Source organism: Nipponia nippon, unplaced genomic scaffold (assembly GCF_047370975.1).
Source record: "Nipponia nippon isolate SJK-2023a ecotype South Korea unplaced genomic scaffold, ASM4737097v1 scaffold_27, whole genome shotgun sequence".
Lineage (NCBI taxonomy): Eukaryota > Metazoa > Chordata > Aves > Pelecaniformes > Threskiornithidae > Nipponia > Nipponia nippon.
In genome coordinates, this window is record NW_028262344.1 from 6563671 (window position 1) to 6585168 (window position 21498).

The following is a 21498-nucleotide window of genomic DNA, read 5'->3' on the forward strand; positions in this document are numbered from 1 at the left end:
CGAGAAAAGGGGTGCGGGATGAGTTCGTTTTTTCAGGTAGGCGCAGCTGATGCAGGCAGGAAACTAGCTATTCCTTTCCCCAATAGAAGAGGATGGTGCAGGATCCTAGCCGCTCTCCAACAGCAAGAGCAACAAGTGCATCAAATCGGTTCCTGTTGCTCAGGAAAGGGTACGTATGCAGCTTGCTTTAGTCACTATCAGCCCATACAGGAAAACATGCTACAGTAGAAAGCTTCCTACATGCACTGACAAGTTTTTTTTATTTCTCTTCCCTAACAAACTAACCCAAATCACATCACAGACAGTACATGTTAACGTGTTTGAACTTAAAAATACAGAAAATGCAAAAACCTGCATAACCATGTAATTGCACCGGTCTATTGGCTACAGATATCTATGCAAATCAAGTAAATCCATCTTGCAGTGAATTGTAAGGACGTTAACTATATAGTTATATGCACGTTAACCTGATTTGCATGTACAGCTCAGCAGGGCTGCCTTAAGCCCTTACAGCTGCTGAGAAAGTCTGCAGCACCTCAGCTCAACTCATTAACTAGCCCATTTCTAGCTCTAGCTAACCTAAAGCCACAGAGAAAGCAGGGAGGAACCCACACCAGACACCAAGCTGCATACCATGGAGGAAAAAAATATAGCCTCTTGATACAAAAATTCACGGATGTTTCTCCTCACAGTCCGAATCCCCCAAGGGAGAAACGGAGTATTCAGAGAGTCCCTGAAATGAAACTCAATAGCAACGAAGTTACTGTTAAGCAGGTATCCTTTATTGCAGCGCTGGGCAGCACTGGGGATTCTCCACCATAAGTGCTCCACCGATTTGGTGGACTTTCAGAGATTATATACTATAAAGTCCTACATATTCACAGGATTTCCGAGAAATCATTTACATAAACATGAGATTTCCTGGAACTCGTTAACATATGCAAATGTCCGATCCGCATGCGCAGTCGTCTCCCGTGGTGGTCTTCAGGTGGTCTTTGGGGGTCTTCAGATGAAGGCTCGTAGTCTCCTTCACTGTGCTCGCTGATTGACCTCTACTTCTGTGCAAACTCAGTCCCAGCATCACGTAAACTGGTGTCCTTCAAGGCTGTCGTCATTCTGTTGTGACTTCCTATCTTCCATGTATTTGTTCTCCCAAGGCCCAGTTGTCTGAGATGGGATTATCCCGGAGCCCCCTTATCTTACAACCATTCTAACTACTCCCTAAATCACAAAGGCCTTTCTTTTGCTTAGTTAAGTGACTAAGATATTTAAATATACTCCTTGCCCCTAGGCTTTTCAGGAGGCATTTTGATGCGGTGGCTTTGTCTATCTTGGCTTTAACCCTTTCACTCTCACCTGGAGAAGCATTTGAAGTAGGAAGTTTTATTGCTGTTTCAATTGCTTTAGTGCAGAAGTGACCGTAAACAATGCAGGCAAATCTCGCCTTCAATGGAGATGGAAGGCTGGAAGTGACTAGCAACCAGATTGCTTTTCCCTGCCCCAAACGTACCCCTAAAGGCTCAGAAACTTCTTACAAAGTATGCTAAAGAGTGAACCTCACATTAAGGTTATCATGCACAAGCACTTCCCTTGATAAAATAGTATTTAATGGCCCTAATTCACTGGAAGCAATGTATTACTTGAAGGTTTTAAATGACCATCCTCTTCCTCATGCCTTTGTCAGCAAAGTCAGCCTCACATCATCCTCTCCACATGCCAGTGCCCCTATGCAAGGAATCACAGCTCAGTCTGCTCTTCTACAAACTGAATAGATGGAACCCCTAAAACAGTAATTTTATTTATTTATTTAACTGTTCTAATTTATTTTACTTCAATTATTAAACTGTCTTTATCTCAACCCACGAGTTTTCTCACTTTTACCCTTCTGATTCTCTCCCCCATCCCACTGGTGGGGAGTGAGCGAGCGGCTGTGTGGTGCTTAGTTGCTGGCTGGGGTTAAACCACGGCAACTGCCTTCCTGGGTGAGGGCATATCTGTTTGATTCTTTTTTATGTGTATAAAGATAGTGTTAGTCCTTACATTGTATTTACAGGCCTCACTAGTTAAGAAACATTTGCAGCTAATGGTCTTGCCAGTCAGCATGATTTAATCAATAAAGTAGTTGTTGTAAGGAGCCTCTAGTCAGGGCATCCTTTTATCTGAAGGATTTCTGTTGCTGTTATTTATCATATCCTGCTTATCTGACACAGTTTTAGTCAAGAACAGGTTGTATAACCTAAAGGTTATATAAATTTCGTAACTGCCCCATTCGGACAGAGTTCATATCAGCAGAGACTGTCACTTGGCTGTTCTGTGTTCTCTCCTATAGCAATAAACTGTTTCTGTTCTGACCTAATCTAAATTGTATTCTGGTTATTTCTGCGACAGCTATTACTTACTATATAGTGTAGGTACTCTTTCAAGCTACTGCTCTACATGGTAGTGCCCTATTTCACAGGTACAACCAGAATCCTTAATTTATAAAGATAACACCTTTCATTTTACAACATTTCAATACATATGGCTTGATTGTAAGAAATTAACAAAATTATCAGAGGACAGACACCTATCCAAGAAAAAATTGCATAACCCTTTTGTAACAAAAATCAAAGTTTATTATCACAGGAGAAGAGGAGACTCTTTAAGGCATTTGAAAGCTAATATAAAATTACAGTATTTCCATCCTAAATTAGTGAGTTTTTAGCTATATTGCAAATCTGTCTCTTCAGAGGCCATTCTTATGGCATGGTATTAATTTAGAATAGACTTCTGTTTATTCTTCTACCAGAAAAAACCCAGAGGCTCCTACCTGCAAAAGACTATTCTTTGTTAGAGTAGGGCCTGTGAGCAACTTGGCTGTATTTCTGTACTCTAGTCAACATGCTACAGAACTCTATAAATGAAAACTCTAAAAAGCACAATGCAAAAGCATTTGTCAAAAGAGGAGAGAAAAGCTCAAACTTCTTGAACAGAAGTGTTGGGGTTTTTTTGATGTTTTTTTTTGTTGTTGTTGCTTACAGAACTGCTACCACAACTGCTACCTCTAATTACAAAACACTTCATTTTCCCCATCTTTCCTTACTGTTTTTATTGATTGATATTGTCCTTTTCCATCCCGGAAGCAACTTTCTAATGTACTACTTAGGGTAATTTGCAAGGAATGCAAATCAGCCATTTTCTAAAATACTCAGATGCTCTTGCTGTGTAAATAGTGCTATTTACAGTGAGTTTAGCTAACGTATATGCTGTTTTCCATGTATTCCAATTTGAAGACAAGCCTGTAAGGGTATGTGACAGGAGAGTGTCTGCTCCTTTAAGGGTATCTGGTCCAGGGCCTTTTCAATGTAAAAAGGAGGAAGCCATAAACAAGAACATACAGGGACACAAACCTGACAGGCAAAAATAATGGAGACAAAGACAAGAAACAAACCTCATCAGACACACTAATTGATGTCGTATAGTACTGGGTCTGGCTGGGATGCAATTAACTTTCTTCATAGCAGCCCATATAGCAATATGTTTTACATTTGTGGCTAAAACAGTGTGTTTTACCCTGATGTTTTAACTATTGCTGAACAGTGTTTACACAGTGTCAAGGTCTTCTATGTTTCTCACTTTGCTCCCACAGAGAGTAGTTTGGGGGTATGCAATTGTGGTGGGTTGACCTTGGCTGAACATCAGGTGCCCACCAAGCCGCTCTATCACTCCCCCTCCTCAGCTGGACAGGGGAGAGAAAATACAATGAAAGGCTCGTGGGTCGAGATAAGAACAGGGAGAGATCACTCACCAATTACTGTCATGGGCAAAACAGACTCGACTTATGGAAATTAATTTAATTTATTGCCAGTAGATTGTAACAGAGTAAGACAGTGAGAAATGAAACAAATCTAAAAACACCTTCCCCCCCACCCCTCCCTTAGGCTCCCTTAGCCTTCTTAGGCTCAACTTCACTCCCAAATCTTCTACCTCCTCCCTCCGAGCAGCACAGGGAATGGGGGCTGTGGTCAGTTCATAATGCTTTGCCTCTCCCACTCCTCCTCAGCGGTGGCATTGTCCTGGAGCTAGCTGGAACTGGCTCTGTCTGACACAGGGGCAGCACACGGTGTCTTTTCACAGAGGCCGCCCCTGCAGCCCCCCCTGCAGCCCCCCCCCGCAGTCCCCCCCACTACCAAAACTTTGCCACATAGGCCCAATACAGCAATGTAATGAAAATTTCCCTCCCTGTTATATCAATCAGTCTTTATAGTATTGTTGTGGTTTAACCCCAGCTGGCAACTAAGCACCATGCAGCCGCTCGCTCACTCCCCCCCCCCCCCGCCAGTGGGACGGGGGAGAGAATTGGAAGGGTAAAAGTGAGAAAACTCATGAGTTAAGTTAAAAGACAGTTTAACAGGTAAAGCAAAAGCTGTGCGCACAAGCAAAGCAAAGCAAGGAATTCATTCACTACTTCCCATCAGCAGGCAGGTGTTCAGCCATCCCCAGGAAAGCAGGGCTCCATCACGCGTAACAGTTACTTGGGAAGACAAAATGCAATCACTCCGAACGTCCCCCCCTTCCTTCTTCCCCCGGTTTATATGCTGAGCATGATGTCATATGGTATGGAATAGCCCTTTGGCCAGTCTGGGTCAGCTGTCCTGGCTGTGCCCCCTCCCAGCTTCTTGTCCACCTGGCAGAGCATGGGAAGCTGAAAAGTCCTTGACCAGTGTGAGAGCCACTTAGCAACAACTAAAACATCAGTGTGTTATCAATCAATCAACATTATTCTCATACTAAACCCAAAACACAGCACTATGCCAGCTACTAAGAAGAAAATTAACTCTCTTCTAGCCAAAATGAGGACAGGGCATCTACAACCTCTCTGGGCAACCTGTTCCAGTGTCCCACCACCCTCATAACACAAAAAATGTCTTCCTTATATCTAATCTAAATCTGCCCTCTTTTAATTTAAAATCATTACCCCTTGTCCTATCACTACAGGCCCTGGTAAAAAGTCTCTCTCCATCTTTCTTATAAGCCCCCTTTATACATTGAAAGGCCACAATAAGGTCTCCCCAGAGCCTTCTCTTCTCCAGGCTGAACAACCCCAACTCGCTCAGCCTTTCTCCATAGAAGTGTTCCAGCCTTCTGATCGTTTTTGTGGCCCTCCTCTGGACCCACTCCAACAGGGCCATGTCTTCCTTATGCTGGGGACCCCAGAGCTGGATGCAGTACTCCAGGTGGGGTCTCACCAGAGCAGAGTAGAGGGGCAGAATCCCCTCCCTCGACCTGCTGGCCACACTTCTTTTGATGCAGCCCAGGATACGGTTGGCCTTCTGGGCTGCAAGCGCGCATTGCTGGCTCATGTCCAGCTTTTCACCCACCAGTACCCCCAAGTCCTTCTCTGCAGGGCTGCTCTCAATCAATTCAGCAGCCAGTCTGTATCGATACTGGGGGATTGCCCTGACCCAGGTGCAGGACCTTGCACTTGGCCTTGCTGAACTTCATGAGGTTCGCATGGGCCCACTCCTCAAGCCTGTCAAGGTCCCTCTGGATGGCATCCCTTCCCTCTAGTGTATCAACTGCACCACTCGGCTTGGTGTCACCTGCAAACTTGCTGAGAGTACACTCAATCCCACTGTCTATGACATTAATGAAGATACTAAATAGTACTAGTCCCAGCATGGGCCCTTGAGGTGTTACTTGTGGGATTCAGAAAAACGTTAATCACCAAGGACTGCTTCAAGAAGTTAATAACCAAGGACTGCTTAGAAGAAGTTAATCACCAACGACTGACAGCTACCTTGATATGTCTTCCAGGAGGGTCTGTTCCATGATGGGCATGGAGGTGAGGCTGACTCGTTGGTAGTTCCCAGGGTCCTCCTTATTACCCTTTTTAAAAATGTGTGTGGTGATTCCCTTTTTCCAGACATTGGGGACTTTGCCTGACTGCCATGACTTTTCAAATATGATGGAGAGTGGCTTGGCAACTACATTAGCCAATTTCCTCAGGACTCTGGGATGCCTCTCATCGGGTCCCATGGCCTTGTGTGTGTTCCAGTTCCTAAGATGGTCTCAAACCTGGTCTTCTCCTATGATGTATGGGACTTCATTCCTCCAGTCTCTGCCTTGAGGTTCAGGGACTCGAGAGATGTGGGAAGAGCAATTGCCAGTGAAAACTGAGGCAAAAATGTTGTTGAGTACCTCTGCCTTCTCCATGTCAGTTGTCACCAGATCCCTGTCTCATTTATCAGGAAGGAGGAGGTGGGGGGGTACAATTTCTTTTGTCTTCCTTTTCTGACTAACATACTGTACTGGTTTTGTCTGGGATAGAGTTAAATTTCCTCATAGTAGCTTGTATGGGGCTATATTTTGGGTTGGTGATGAAAACAGTGTTGATAACACAGGGATGTTTTCGTTATTGCTGAGCAGTGCTTACACAGAGTCAAGGCCTTTTCTACTTCTCATACTGCCCCGCCAGTGAGTAGGCTGAAGTCCCCTAGCAGGATCATGCCTGTGAGCGTGATGTTTCCTGTAGTTGAAGTAAGAACACTTAATCAACATCCTCCCCTTGATCAGGCGGCCTATTTCTGGTGGAGTTTGGTTTTTTTTGGAACTTGCTACTTTCAAGCCTTGGGCCAAAGGCACAGAAGTCCTCTTAGAGTGAAAAGGCCAACATTAAACTTGATGTATCTTTAAGGTCAGATAGCAAGATCCACTAAGGACACAGACACACCAAAAAAAACCCACAAAGAACACCCCCCCCAAACACACATAAACCTTTAACACTTGAAAGTTTAAAATCAAAGTTTTCATATGTCATGAAGCATTAGCTTCTGAGTCTACTGCTACTAGAACTGCACAATCATCTGCTTTAAAGATGCTTCACAATATGTGAGAGGCTTTCAAAATTGAAAATATTTTCTGGTTCTGGTACTAGACCAACAAGCTGAAAGCAAGCAATTGAGTCTCAAGCATCCTACCTTTTTGTTTAGCTTGGTCAGAAGTAGTTAAATCAATAGTCAATAAATTCAGTCAATAAAGCAGAATATTGGACCAGAACTATCTATAACGTATGTCCATGGTCTGTTTAGAAAGATGTTTGAGGAAAATATATCATGCTGGATCCAAGAGCCCAAGAGAGGTGAGACTGCTGCTGCTCCATTTCCCCAGGTTCAACCAGTGGCAAGGCTGAAGAGGCATTCCCAGCAGGTGCATGCACACAGAGCACATGTATACACAACATATACACCACATATATATGTGTGTGTGCGTATATATATACACTATATATACACACACACACACGGCTGGCTACACAGCTCACAGACACTCAGAGCCCTCACACAAACATAGACAGCACCAATGGCCTCATTCTGCTCCCCTCTCTGGCTGAGCAGGATGGAAGTCCACTAATGAGACTATATATATGCATATGTGCAAGGTGGATCCCTCCAGCAGCTGGGCTCACACACTCAGTCTGCCCAGTAGCTGTCCCTGGATCCCGGTCTCCCCAGTTGCTGGCATCTGGACATCATATGAGCCCCCGAGGCCGCAGTCCCACTCCAGTTGCTGGCACAGACTGTCACACACACGCAGAGCCGGCCAGGACTTTCCAGGTCCCAATAACTGCCCCCCCGCTGTGCTCTCACCCCTAGAGATATACAGACACTCTCACACCCTGAACTGGATGGAACTGCCCCACTCCCCAAGAGCCAAACCCCTGTGCTCTCACCCTTAGAGACACACAGGCGTTTTCACAGCCAGAGCTGGCCCTTAGAGACCCACTCACACCCTTGCTCCCAGGCTGCTTTGCCTAGCGAAGTCCGGCTTGATCTTCACTCCAGAGCCTGAGCTCCTTTGTGGGTGTGCAGATGAGCTTTTATCAGATAACCTCACAAAAAGAAAATGAAAATGTATTTCTTTTCAGTTATAACAGTCAGAAGAACTATTTTTTGTACTGAGCATAAAATAACTTAATTCACACTTCGATTCAAGATTTTTTCCCTGTGACAAACTTGTTCCTTTGTAAAATAGTTACCTGATTTCAGACAGTTTGGGCTGTTTTCATTCAGAACAGTGACAAACATGATGGGAAGAGCCCTTGAATTCAGAAATGGTACCTTGCATTTGGTATACCCATCTGGGCTTGTTCATGTTTGTTCTACAGGTACATAAGGGAATACCTTGTTTTGCCTTGCCCTCTACTTCTGCTTTGGCCATATAACTTCATATGTGTAATTTCAATAGGTTGATCTGTTGGCTATGTCCTCATTGGCTGTAATTGCTGGAACCAGCAGGAAGGTTTTACGGTTGTTGATAGCAGGTATTGTTATTGTTTTTGTTAGGTTATGTGATTAAAGGTTAATCTCCATAAACATAAAGGATCAGAGGAACAATGTCAGGTGGAGAAACCCAAAAAACCTAATCAGGGCAAATGGAGAGCCCTGACCCAGCTCCTCCCAGGGCTACCAAAGGAGAGCCATCAGCCCGTTGTCCAGGTGTGTCACCCAGCAGATGAGTACAAGGGAAAGGCTTTTCCCATAGCACCTTACAGACTGATGGGGGTTACTGCCTACCAGGGGTATGGGACTGTCATGGTTTAACCCCAGCCAGCAACCAAGCACCACGCAGCTGCTCGCTCACTCCCCCACCGGTGGGATGGGGGAGAGAATCGGAAGGGCAAAAGGGGAAAACTCGTGGGTTGGGATAAGAACAGTTTAATAACTAAAGTAAAATAAAAATAGAACAGTAGTAATAGCAATAACAACAACAATAATAATAACAAGCAATAATAGTACAACAGCAATACAAAGCAAGCGATACACTCTACAACTGCTCACCACCCGCCGACCGATGCCCAGCACGTCCCCCCAAGCAGCGATTGTTGCCCCTCCCCCGGCCAACTCCCCCCGCTCATATACTGAGCATGACGTCATGTGGTATGGCCCCTTGGCCAGTCTGGGTCAGCTGTCCTGGCTGTGCCCCCTCCCAGCTTCTTGTGCACCCTGCAGAGCATGGGAAGCTGAAAAGACCTTGCCCAGTGTGAGCGCCACTTAGCAAATACTTAGCACTACTTAGCAAGAACCAAAGCATCAATGTATCATCATTGACATTGGTCTCATCCTAGACCCAAAACACAGCCCCATACCGGCTACCAAGAAGAAAATTAACTCTATCCCAGCTGAAACCAGGACAGGGACTCATTATGGGATACAGTATATTGAGACTGCACAAGATTTATAATGGGATGTTTAGAAGAAGGACCAAAGTCAGGGAAAGGGAGGGACTGAGGTGATTTGGGGAGGTGTCCTGGTTTCAGCTGGGATAGAGTTGATTTTTCTTCCTAGTAGCTGGTGCAGTGCTGTGTTTTGGATTTAGGATGAGTCATTAGTGATGTTTTGCCTGGGAGATTTGTTATTAAAACACTGGCCTTGAGTGCTATCTGGCATTTGGGTTCTGTACTGAAGCCATTACTGTACTTCGGGTACCACCTCATGGAGACAATTAGCAATTATACCTCTTCCTCTGAGAGGTTTTTCATGGAGGAAATACAGAATGGCACCTTGGCTGCCTTCTTCTGTGATGTTTCCTCCTTCATTACAACAACTTTTCAGTATCTTGAACATCCTTGGGTAGTTAAGATATATCTATTGCTAATTCTTGGGAATATTGTTTCGGTTTTGTCTAAGGTTAATAAGCCTTTTTAGAATATCATCCAGAGATCTGCCCCAAGGCTGGATAGTTATGAGTGGCAGGGTGTGTGGGAGAGCATGGGCAAATGCCTAGGACGGTGGGCCCCTCCAGTGTTTTGGAACTTCACCCCTGAACAAGTGCAGAATCCTGAAAAACTAGTAAAGTATTTGGAAAATGTATGCTGTCATCCTGGCAACTCCAGAGAGACACAAATCACTGCAATGTGCTGGGGCCTGGCCCATGCCTACCGAGCTGTATTAAACACCATTCAGAACCCTCAAGGGGAAGAGAAGGTCTCTGGATCGGATGACAAAATGACAGGCACTGTGGCTACGCCAGCCCCCGTGACAGGCGCTGCAGCTGAACCAGAGAACCAACCCGTGCCAGTATCAGTCGCCCCTATACAGAAGAAAAAACTACACAAGAAAATCAGCTCGTTTAGTAAGGGCTGATGATGAGCCAGGGCCATCGAGAGAACAGGAGGAGGAAGAGGCAGAACCCACAAATGAGATGGTAACCACCTGATCCCTGTCCCTGAGTGAGCTGCGAGATATGTGAAAAGATTTTAGTCGTCATCCAGGCAAGCACATCATCACCTGGCTGCTCCGATGCTGGGATAACAGGGCCAGTAGCCTGGAATTAGAGGGTAGGGAAGTCAAGCAGCTGGGATCCCTTTCTAGGGAAGGGGGCATTGACAAAGCGATTGGAAAAGGGGCAAAAGCCCTCAGCCTCTGGAGGCGACTCCTGTCAGGCATGAAGGAAAGGTATCCCTTCAAGGAAGATGTTATATGTCACCCAGGCAAGTGGACCACCATGGAGAGAGGTATCCAGTACCTGAGGGAATTAGCTGTTGTGCTGGAGGTGATTCATAATGACCTGGACAACGAGCAGTTATCCAAAGATCCAGATGAAGTCCAGTGCACACGACCCATGTGCAAGTCTGTACAGAGCGCACCATCATCATATGCAAACTCTTTGGCAATAATGACCTGGAAAGATAAAGAGGGACCAATGGTGGATGAATTGGCTGGCCAACTCCGACAATACGAAGAAAGTCTCTCTTCCTCCCTACAGGTCTGCATCTCGGCTGTGGAGAAGAAACTGCCTGATGTGCTAGCTGAGAAATTATTCTGCAAGTTCCAGCGATTCAAAGAGGACATGTCCTACTCCTCACCTGTACGGACCAGTATCTCAGCCATCAGGAGTAAGCGTCCCTCTGCTCAAGAGAGAAGATATAGTGGATACACACCACGGGGCACCCTGTGGTTTTATCTGCGTGACCACAGAGAGGACATGAGGCAGTGGGATGGAAAATGTACCTCGACCCTAGAGGCACAGGTACATGAGTTGCAAGGAGAAACAACTACAAAAGGTGGTTCTCCCAGGAAAATTGCTGCTCCAGTTTCCAGTGAGCAGTTCCCTAGACAGGATAAAAGGGCTGATTTTGCTTCCGATCTCAATAAAGGGGTTTTTGATTTGCATTTACAAGAAGTGAGTAACGAATGCTATGACCAGGACTAGAGGGGCCCTGCCTCCAGCCAGGTGGAGGAAAGGGACAACTGGGTGTACTGGACTGTGTGGATTCGATGGCCTGGCACATCAGCCCCACAGGAATATAAGGCTTTAGTAGACACCGGTGCACAGAGTACCCTCATGCCGTCAAGCTATGAAGGGGCAGAACCCATCTGTATTTCTGGAGTGACAGGGAGATCCCAACAGCTGACTGTATTGGAGGCCAAAGTGAGCTTAACCGGGAAGGAGTGGCAGAAGCACCCCATTGTGACTGGCCCAGAGGCTCCGTGCATCCTTGGCATAGACTACCTCAGGAGAGGGTATTTCAAAGACCCAAAAGGGTATTGGTGGGCTTCTGGACCCATGCTGGAGCAGTTTTTGAAGAACTGCAGCCTCAAGTTGAGTCTGTTTTGCCTATGACAGTAATTCGCAAGTAATCTCCCTGTCTTTATCTTTACCCATGATTTTTTCATTGTATTTTCTCCCCCTGTCCTCCTGTTGATGGAGGGGGTGTGAGAGAGAGCGGTCTGGTAGGCACCTGGCGGCCAGACAAGGTCAACCCACCACAATAATTTTGTGAATTCCAACCTGGGGCTCTCGAGGAATTCGAGATAAGGACAGAAACTGAGAGAGGTAACAGGCAAAAAATGACATGAACATTGATAGAGAACGGAATAATTGTGGGGACTTTATGTTGTTGTAATTGTGGTGAAGGGATGAGGGGTGGAGTAAATGAATGAGGGATTACAACTCCCTTTTCTCCTCTGGGATTGACGTGACTATCTTTGTTGCATGGGCTCCTGAGGTTCTTGTGCATCCTTATGTAAGTTGCTTGATTCTATTTGTTGGGTGTGTGGAACCTGGTTTTATCCTGGCATAAGAGGAAACAACTTCTTGGGGAGGCAACAGAAAAAGGTGCCCCAAGGCAGTTGATCCCTGGGTGGCAGAGCGTGTAGGAGCATTTGGGCAGGTGGCTAGGGCAGTTATCACGTCCTATAGCCTGGGATTTTACACCTAAACAAGCATGTAATCCCACTGAACTGGCATGCCACCTGATAGAAGAGTGCCTTGCCTATCCCATCAACAAGGCCAAGTACAAGTTCCTGCACCTGGGTCGAGGCAACCCCCAGTAGCACTACAGGCTGGGGGATGAAGGGATTGAGAGCAGCCCTGAGGAGAAGGACTTGGGGGTACTGGTGGATGAAAAATTGGATGTAAGCTGGCAATGTGCGCTCGCAGCCCAGAAAGCCAACTGTATCCTGGGCTGCATCAAAAGAAGCGTGGCCAGCAGGTCGAGGGAGGTGATTCTGCCCCTCTGCTCTGCTTTGGTGAGACCCCACCTGGAGTACTGCGTCCAGCTCTGGGGTCCTCAGTACAAGAATGACACGGACCTGTTGGAGCGGCTCCAGAGGAGGGCCACAAAAACGATCAGAAGGCTGGAACACCTCTCCTATGGAGAAAGGCTGAGCGAGTTGGGGTTGTTCAGCCTGGAGAAGAGAAGGCTGCGGGGAGACCTTATTGCAGCCTTTCAGTGTATAAAGGGGGCTTATAAGAAAGATGGAGAGAGACTTTTTACCAGTGATTGTAGCGATAGGAAAAGGGGTAATGGTCTTAAACTAAAAGAGGGCAGATTCAGGCAAGATATAAGGAAGAAATTTTTTACAATGAGGATAGTGAGACGCTGGAACAGTGTAGCGTTCGTTACATATCAAGGTTATACCGGCGGATCTCCAGCCGACCCGGGCTGGGGAAGGAACAGTCAGCACGCACAGTGTGGGTGTTCAGCTTCAATGTTTATTGCGCAGTAGTTTACCATTATACCCCCAGCAGTAGGCGTGTCATGTTATAAGGGGCGGAGACAAGGGAGGGTCGACTCTTAACTCTTTCCGTACAGCACGTGATCTTCCGGTCGCCAGCCCTTATCTTTACTACATTTCCCCCTCCCTTAGCTCCAGTAGCTCTGGATCTTGCTGGGGAAGCTGCGCGTAAAATAATCGATATGTGGTAAGACTTCTTAATATACGACTCATAGAACGCATAATTAAGCGTAACAGACAGGGTAATAGCACAACAAGGTCAAGAACAAGTAACAAGACTATGAGCCCGGTTATTAAAAGTTTGGGCGTTATTAACATTCCAGTTTTGTAAGCCTGGGATAGTGGAGCTCTGGTTTGACTTGTGGCAGCAACTGTCCTCCTTATTGCTAGTGAAGTAGGGGGTGAACAATAGACAGGTAGAGGCTTGTCCAATAGCCGGCATATACAGACACGCATCCGTTACGTTCATGGATTTTGCCCAGTCCAGCCAGTAGTTCGTCGCGGCTCCCTCATTGCTCCCCCACACCATCAGGAAGCATAGGGAAATGGTAACCTGTCAAGATAAGACTCAATAGATTGATTAATGTTTATATGGTCGAATATTTAGACTGGGTACCCATTCTAGTGTCCCTTTCTCAGTTTGCACACACGCATACCCACGTCCCAGGCAACGGAGGGAATAAGGGCCCCTCCATTCACGGGTTTGCAGGTCCCATACTTGAACCAAAGGGTAAGGCCCTTCGTTCTCATCGAGCCGGAAATGTGCCTGGGTTGCAGTCTGGGTTTTATAGGTGTTCCCTCGAATGGTATGATTTAAGGTAATTAGTGCCGTCGTCAACAGACGCTGTGCCCAAAATAAGGGAGGGCCAAGGGGAGGGGGAACCCCTGTTCCTGGGCTTATCTTTTCCCCCTCCCTAAGTCGGTCGAGTAACTCTTTTAATGTGCGATGCGCGCGTTCTACAATGCTTTGGCCCGTACTGTTATAGGGAATGCCATGACTCAACTGAATATCCCAGCGCGCGCAAAAGTCCTTTGTCTTCTTGCTGACATATGCCGCTCCATTATCTGTTTTAATTTTTTGTGGGATGCCAAGTTGCGCCATACAGTCCTGCCAATGTAAAATAACTGCGAGAGCATTTTGTTTAGCATGCATAGTCGCTAAAATAACTCCACTGCAGGTATCAACTGTGACATGCAGATACTTACATGGATTAAAGGGTTCATAAATAGTAACATCAGACTGCCATATTTGGTTGGGCTGCAACCCTCGAGGGTTTACCCCTGCCTCCCAGAGGGGACCTTTGGAACACACAGGACAAGCAGCAATCACAGAGCGAGCATCTTGCAAAGTAATACCAGTTCGCTTTCCCACTGCCCCAGGGGTAAGGGGTCCCTCTGGTAGCTCAGGTATCACTGGCAGTGCCGGGGGAGCCCTACCACCCCCCCTAGATGTCGTCAGCCGTGACGCCGGTTCTCCTTGTTCCTCAGATCTTTTCCTGCACTCTGCTCTCTGTGTGTCCAGCACCCGTGGATCACTGGGATGCAACGGGGCGTCCTCAGAAGGTGATGGTGTCTTGCCCTCCTTTTCTCCTTCCCGCCATCTTCCTTCATGTAGTTCGCAATACCGCTGGGATCCCACATTGGCCCCCGGGACCCAATCCAGCAACCTATCAGTCAGCTCCCTTTCCACACATTGTTGCAACTCGCCCCAGGGGCATTGAGGAGGTGGCGGATCCGCCGGTGCAGAAGGTGCCGAAGGTTCCGTGGGCGGCCGCTCTAAACTCCCCACTCGTATCGGGAACACCTTTCCCGACTCCTTTGTTCCCGCTGCGCCATAGCCTCCCTGCGCCTCCCCTTCCTCCATTGGCTCAGCCCCCAGTAACGATGGCCACGTCTGTGCCCCACAGGCCACCCCTTCAACTCGAGTTCACACTGGAGTTCCAGCCTGTCCAGTACAGCAGTACAGAAAAACAGCAGAGATGCCCTGGCCATCTGCCAGCCCAGGCACGTGGCCATTGCTGTTATCAAAATGTTCCCAGGCACAGCAGAGTAAGATGATAAGCAGTTCAGCAGTACAGCAAGCAGCGATAGCAAAAAGCAGCCACTAACGAGCATTAGACTCTAATATACAGTAAGGCAAGCAAGCCCCGTGGCAAGCACAGAAACCTGCCGATTAATAGCTAAACAGCAATACCAGCTATAACTTCGATCTAGCACATTCCAATTAAATCTGTCGTTATCTCGAACCCTTTGTGCCCTATATTGGGCGCCAAAAAAAAAGCTGTCGTGGTTTAACCCCAGCTAGCAACTAAGCACCACACAGCCTCTCGCTCACTCCCCCTTGGTGGGACGGGGGAGAGAATCGGAAGAGTAAAAGTGAGAAAACTCATGGGTTGAGATAAAGACAGTTTAATGGGTAAAGCAGAAGCCGCGCGCGCAAGCAAAGCAAAGCAAGGAATTCATTCACTACTTCCCATCGGCAAGCAGGTGCTCAGCCATCCTCAGGAAAGCAGGGCTCCATCACGCGTAACGGTTACTTGGGAAGACAAATGCCATCACTCCAAACGTCCCCCCCTTCCTTTTTCTTCCCCCAGCTTTATATGCTGAGCATGATGTCATATGGTATGGCATAGCCCTTTGGCCAGTCTGGGTCAGCCCCCCCTGGCCGTGCTCCCTCCCAGCCAGCCTGTGTCCCCTCCGAGACTAAACCCGTTGGCTTTTCGTTCCCAGGAACTTCATGCCCCATCAGCGCTCTACGTGCAGCAAGCCAGCACCGCTTTGCCACAAACCTCTTCTTGAGCACCCTTTCTACTGTTCCCCAGGCGCGAAGCCGGTCACTGGCTCCTCCAACATTGCTTATGATCACTTCTGTCAGCTCGTTGCGTATTTTCCCCCAATTTGGGGTGTCCAAAAACTTCTGTGGGAGCGCCGAGCACTCCCCGGCGTAGCATCCATTGGATGCAGTCGCCCGTGGGCCTTTTCCTTATCGCCCCATCCTCGCCCACCTCCGTCACTACCGACTTTAGTACCTTTACGAGTTTCGCAAGCTCCATCGCTGATGCCTGCAGCCGATCATGTCGGGGTCACCGCTACGTAGCGTTCGTTACATATCAAGGTTATACCGGCGGATCTCCAGCCGACCCGGGCTGGGGAAGGAACAGTCAGCACGCACAGTGTGGGTGTTCAGCTTCAATGTTTATTGCGCAGTAGTTTACCTTTATACCCCCAGCAGTAGGCGTGTCATGTTATAAGGGGCGGAGACAAGGGAGGGTCGACCCTTAACTCTTTCCGTACAGTGCGTGATCTTCCGGTCGCCAGCCCTTATCTTTACTACAGAACAGGTTGCCCAGAGAGGTGATAGATGCTCCTTCCCTGTAAACATTTGTCGTGGTTTAACCCCAGCCAGCAACTAAGCACCACACAGCTGCTCACTCCCCACCCCCTGGTGGGATGGGGGAGAGAATCGGAAGGGTAAAAGGGAGAAAACTTGTGGGTTGAGATAAGAACAGTTTAATAATTGAAGTAAAATGAAATAGAATAGTAGTAATAGTAGTAGTAGTAGTAGTAATAATAATAATGTAATAATAATACAATAATAATATACAAAGCAAATGATACACTGTACAATTGCTCACCACCCGCCGACTGATGCCCAGCCTGTCCCCAAGCAGCAATTGCTGCCCCCCGGCCAACTCCCCCTGCTCATATACTGAGCATGACGTCATGTGGTATGGAATAGCCCCTTGGCCAGTCTGGGTCAGCTGTCCTGGCTGTGCCCCCTCCCAGCTTCTTGTGCACCTGGCAGAGCATGGGAAGCTGAAAAGTCCTTGACCAGTGTAAGCACTGCTTAGCAACAACTAAAACATCAGTGTGTTATCGACATTGTTCTCATCCTAAATCCAAAACACAGTGCTATACCAGCTACTAGGAAGAAAATTAACTCTATTCCAGCTGAAACCAGGACACCAGCCTTCAGAAATTCCAGGCCCCTGAGACAAGAAGAAAAGTCTAGATGAAGGAAGACTTGACCTCAGTGGAAGAAGATCAGGTTACGGAATGTTTAAATAAATTGGACATACACAAGTCCATGGGGCCTCAAGATGCACACACAAGTACTGAGGGAGCTGGCCAATGTCATTGTAAGGTCACTGTCTATCATCTTTGAAAAGTTATGGCAATCTGAAAGAGGTTCCTGAAGACTGGAAGAAAGCAAATGTCCCCCTACTCTTCAAGAAGTGCAAGAAGGAGGATCCGGGGAACTACAGGCCAGTCAGCCTCACATTGATCCCTGGGAAGGTGATGCAGTGGTATGCAGTGATATTATGTTTGCATTCAAAGCGTGCTTGGCTTTGTGTGTCACAAGAGAGGCCCCACCTGGGAACTCAAGCCCAAATCACAGTGCTTTTTATCTTTGCATTTACCTTTGTTGAACTTCACAAGGTCCATTTCTCCAGCTTGTTGAGGTACTTCTGAATAGCAGCCCTACCTCCCAGTGTATTGACCACTGCCCCCAATTTGGTGTCATCCAGAAACTTGCTGAGAGTGCACTCTGTCCCATCATCCAGGTTGTTAAGAAAGACACTGAACAGTATTAGCCTCAGTATCAAGCCCTGAGGGATGCCAGTAACCAGACACCAGTTGGACTTTGTATTGCTGTTCACCACCTTTTGAGCCTGGTGTTCCAGCCAATTTTCTACTCACTTTAAAGTCCGTCTTTCCAAACAATATTTCACCAGTTTGGCTAATATGGGAGACTATGTCAAAGGCCTTGGTAAAGTCAAGGTAAGCACCATCCACGTCTCCCCTCATCCACACAGCCAGTCATCTCACTATAGAAGGCAATCAATCAGGTTAGTCAGGCACAATTTGCCCTTTGTAAATCCATGCTACCTGTTCCTACTCACCTTCTTGTCCTTCATATGCTTGGACATGGTTGTTTTAGTGGAAAGAGATGTATTTTCTGTTTCTTGAACTGATTCTTTAGGGCAAACATATAGGGGTTCTTTCCCTCTTTCCTCCCTTTGGAAGGAGATGCATTCCCTTTTATTTCTCTTTCCCACCTCCTTTCCACTCTATCTAGGATGAGACCTAGGTTGGCTTTCTGCTTCTCTTGATCAAGTAAAGTTATCCTTCTACGGAGCACCTCTCTGTCCCTAGTTCCCACTACTTCCTTCCTGGTGTAATGCAATCTGGGGTCTGATGATTCTTTTCTCCAACTCTGTCCTTTTGTTGCAGAGTTCCTTAGGTGCCTTAGCCTTTGTACTGCAACTCTGCAGCTCTGTAACCTTTCATCCAAGCTGCCATGATGGTGGTTTCCAGAGCTTCTGGGGCAACGTTTTTTCCTCCTTGTTCTCATGGTGTTATTCCCAGGGCCTTGCAGCTGAAAACCTCAACACTGTTGTTGTAGCAGGTTCTCATAGGAAGTGATTGCCACCAGTGCAAGAATCACCCCTTCTTTCCTCCCTTTTCCTACCCTTTGATTGTAGCTTTTGGTTTACATTAGGGGACTCAATAATATGCCTGCACAAAGCTTAGCGACCAATCAGCCTGCAGCACCTGCCTCCTATCAAAGCATGCTCCAATCAGTGCTAATAGCATCATAAGCCAGAACAGTGAATAGGCAGTCTGAACAGGTCCTGATGCAACTGATCTTGTTACCATGGGAAAAGTATTTGGGGGAGGGAAGATCAGGAAAGGATGCTCATCTGTACCTTGAGAAGTTAGTGATCCACATAACAGTTAACCTGAGTAGGCCCAGGCCTGTGCTGTGCTATGTTGCACGTACACCTTAGCCTTCAAGCCTGTGCTGCACAAATCCCTTGGCCACAGGATAAACTCAGCCAGCTCATTGTAACAGAGGAGCCTGCAGGCAGCTCCCACTTGGTACCGGTGATTACGCCACTTGTGTGCCCTTGCCTTTATCTAAAAGTGCAGCAGGAAGTTCTCATGTGAACACCCTTTACGTACAGAGTTGTTTCCTTGTAAGGAAATTATGTAATGGCTCGAATGACCAAAAGGGAGAGCTTCTGTCTCCATGGACAGTATCTGCACAGTGTGCCGTGGAGAAATCCATCTGGGCTCCAACCGATGCTGCATGAAAGCAAGGTGCCCAGCATTTGAAGGGATGTAAGATTATCTATACTACTCTCTCTTTCTTTATAGTGTTAGCTCTAATAAATAGCATTTTAAATGATACTTTACAGAATCTGAGTGCCTTTCTTACTGGGATCATAATGGACCAGCACCTCCTAGTGCAAAACATCCCCCCATTGCTTCTCTTCCCAGCTGGCCACTGGGGAGTTTTCCCTTTCCCTTTCCCTTTCCCTTTCCCTTTCCCTTTCCCTTTCCCTTTCCCTTTCCCTTTCCCTTTCCCTTTCCCTTTCCCTTTCCCTTTCCCTTTTCTCTCTCTCCAGTTTTTTAATTTGTACCCAAAGTAACTTTCACCATTAGAGTGAATGTACACCATCCATTACAGACCCCGCTGATAAATCTTTGTATATTTGAACCTGTCTCAGCACCCTTTGTACAAGAACTTGTTGGAGAATGCAAGCAGTTGAGTGCTGACAGGCAGCTGAGTACTGACTGCAGCGGTGCTTATCTCTGGTGCACGTAAAGGCGGGTATTTGAGAAGTGTGTAAGTGTTGTCGTGGCCCTGTTTCAGAAGGGCAGAGCTCGAGCAGGGGGAGAACCCTGACTGCCCTCCTGGATGTGCTAGAGGGAGAAAAGACATGGGGCTTTGAAGATCCTGGTTGGGGAGCATGGGGGCCAACCCCTGGGATCTCACAGATCATCTTTCCAGGGTAACGATCGCAGGAGGAGTAGGTGAGGTGTTTGCTTAGTGCTGTTCTGTGTACTGCCTGGATAAGCTCCAGGAGTATGAGGCAGGTCTCTGGCTCCTCTGGCTGTTGTTCTTGCAAGAAGTCCAAGTCCAGGCTGTTGCTGAGCAGTGTGGGGAGTGGCGGCTGCAGAGGTGATGGTACCACCGTGTCATGGGCAGGTGGCATGGGTGAAACAGTTAGAAGTCAGGAAATTTTAATTGAGTCACTTTGCTGCCAACCAACACAGACCTCCGATCACTGATTTGCGTACTGAGAAAAAAAGAACACAATTAGACAAACACTTACATAAATATCTACCCTCCTCCCTCCCCAGTCTCAACTTCCTTTATGAGCAGGGCACACTCAGTCCTTCCAATTTTCTCCAACAAAGAGATGGGTGATGTGATAGCAGTTAGCAGAATGGTTCCTTCCAGTACATTCCTTCAGGAACCCTGTTCCAGCATGGTATCGGCCACAGGCTGCAGTTCCCTCAGGAGTGCACCCCCTTTGGCATGGAATTGTTGTCCTCCCTCCATTTGCAAATAAATATGTGTGTTCGCGTGTGTGTGTGCGTGCACGCACACATGCGTGTGCACACATATGCATATCAGTTAGGGAATTTGAGATGGCTGTCACAGGAGTGTTTAGAAGACTGACAAATCACGCCAGTTTTAAAGTTTAAACTTTACTAAATTTGTTCATTAATAGCACACTTCTTGCTAATGGCCAATTCTTACACATTATTAATCATCATCACTACATATGCAAGACTGTCTGTGTTTAGCACTTATATCCTAAATTAGCTGTGAGTATACAATACCATGGAGCTGATGTCTTATAGGTAGCACTGATGGCTATGGTTCTTAGTGGCTTTTAGTCCCTGAGGTCAAGGTGATCAGACTTGAGATCTCGTTGATGAGAGAAGTTGGAACCAAAGCAGGCTTGTCTTCTTTCTTCTCTGATTTTCCTTGCTTATGCTTGATGCTTTTATGCTACTGCCCCTGCCCAAAAAGGGAGGGGGGATCTCCTCTGTTCCCAGTGCTGCTTATATTGGTTTTTGTTTTGCCAGTCCTCCTTGTGCATTCAGGAGGATGGCCTGCCCTGCCTATTTGCTTATCTTCTCTGTCTGGCAACTTTTGTTACTGAGATGCCTCTTACCTGTAAGTACACCCATCTTTGCCCCTTTGGATGTCACATTGCTCACATACTTATGTAAAACTATATCTGGCTATGCCATTACAGTGTTACAAAATACTGTTAATGTTGTTAGTTACAATATTTTAGTACACCTATATTCAGGTTCAAAGCAAGTTATTATTAATTATATCCTGATTAGTGCATTTATTATTTCTAGGCATCACAAGCCTCTGTTTTGGTTACAATTCCCTTCCTTGATGGGATGGACATTCTCCATTCCTATCACCATGAGTCTGAGTCCAGGATGCTGTACTCTCCCTGCTGGCTCAAAGCTAGGTACTGCTACCAAGCAGAGTTTTTCTTCTTAGGGCATAGTATTGTCCTGTTCTAGTCTTGCCTCATGGTTTTCTTGAAAGACCTTTATAGGCCCTTTGCTGCTCCCGGTATGCATATAGCACTTGGACTGTTCATCACACACTACAATCCATACCATAACTTTAAAAAAAAGACAGCCAATTAGTACACAAATAATAATTAAGGGG

The 21498-nt window shown here is 46.8% G+C and overlaps 2 long non-coding RNA genes across 2 annotated transcripts; one reads left to right on the plus strand and one right to left on the minus strand.

Annotated features, from left to right (window-relative positions):
• The first annotated feature begins 11 nt into the window (after window positions 1-11).
• LOC148055107 (uncharacterized) lies at window positions 12-11954 on the plus strand. Its single transcript, XR_015705945.1, has 2 exons — window positions 12-169; window positions 10747-11954. It is a non-coding gene; the product is annotated as an uncharacterized LOC148055107 (long non-coding RNA).
• Window positions 11955-12956: 1002 nt separating this feature from the next.
• On the minus strand, window positions 12957-21492 carry LOC148055108 (uncharacterized). Its single transcript, XR_015705944.1, has 2 exons — window positions 16031-21492; window positions 12957-13554 (listed from the first exon to the last, which is right to left on the minus strand). It is a non-coding gene; the product is annotated as an uncharacterized LOC148055108 (long non-coding RNA).
• Window positions 21493-21498: the final 6 nt, after the last annotated feature.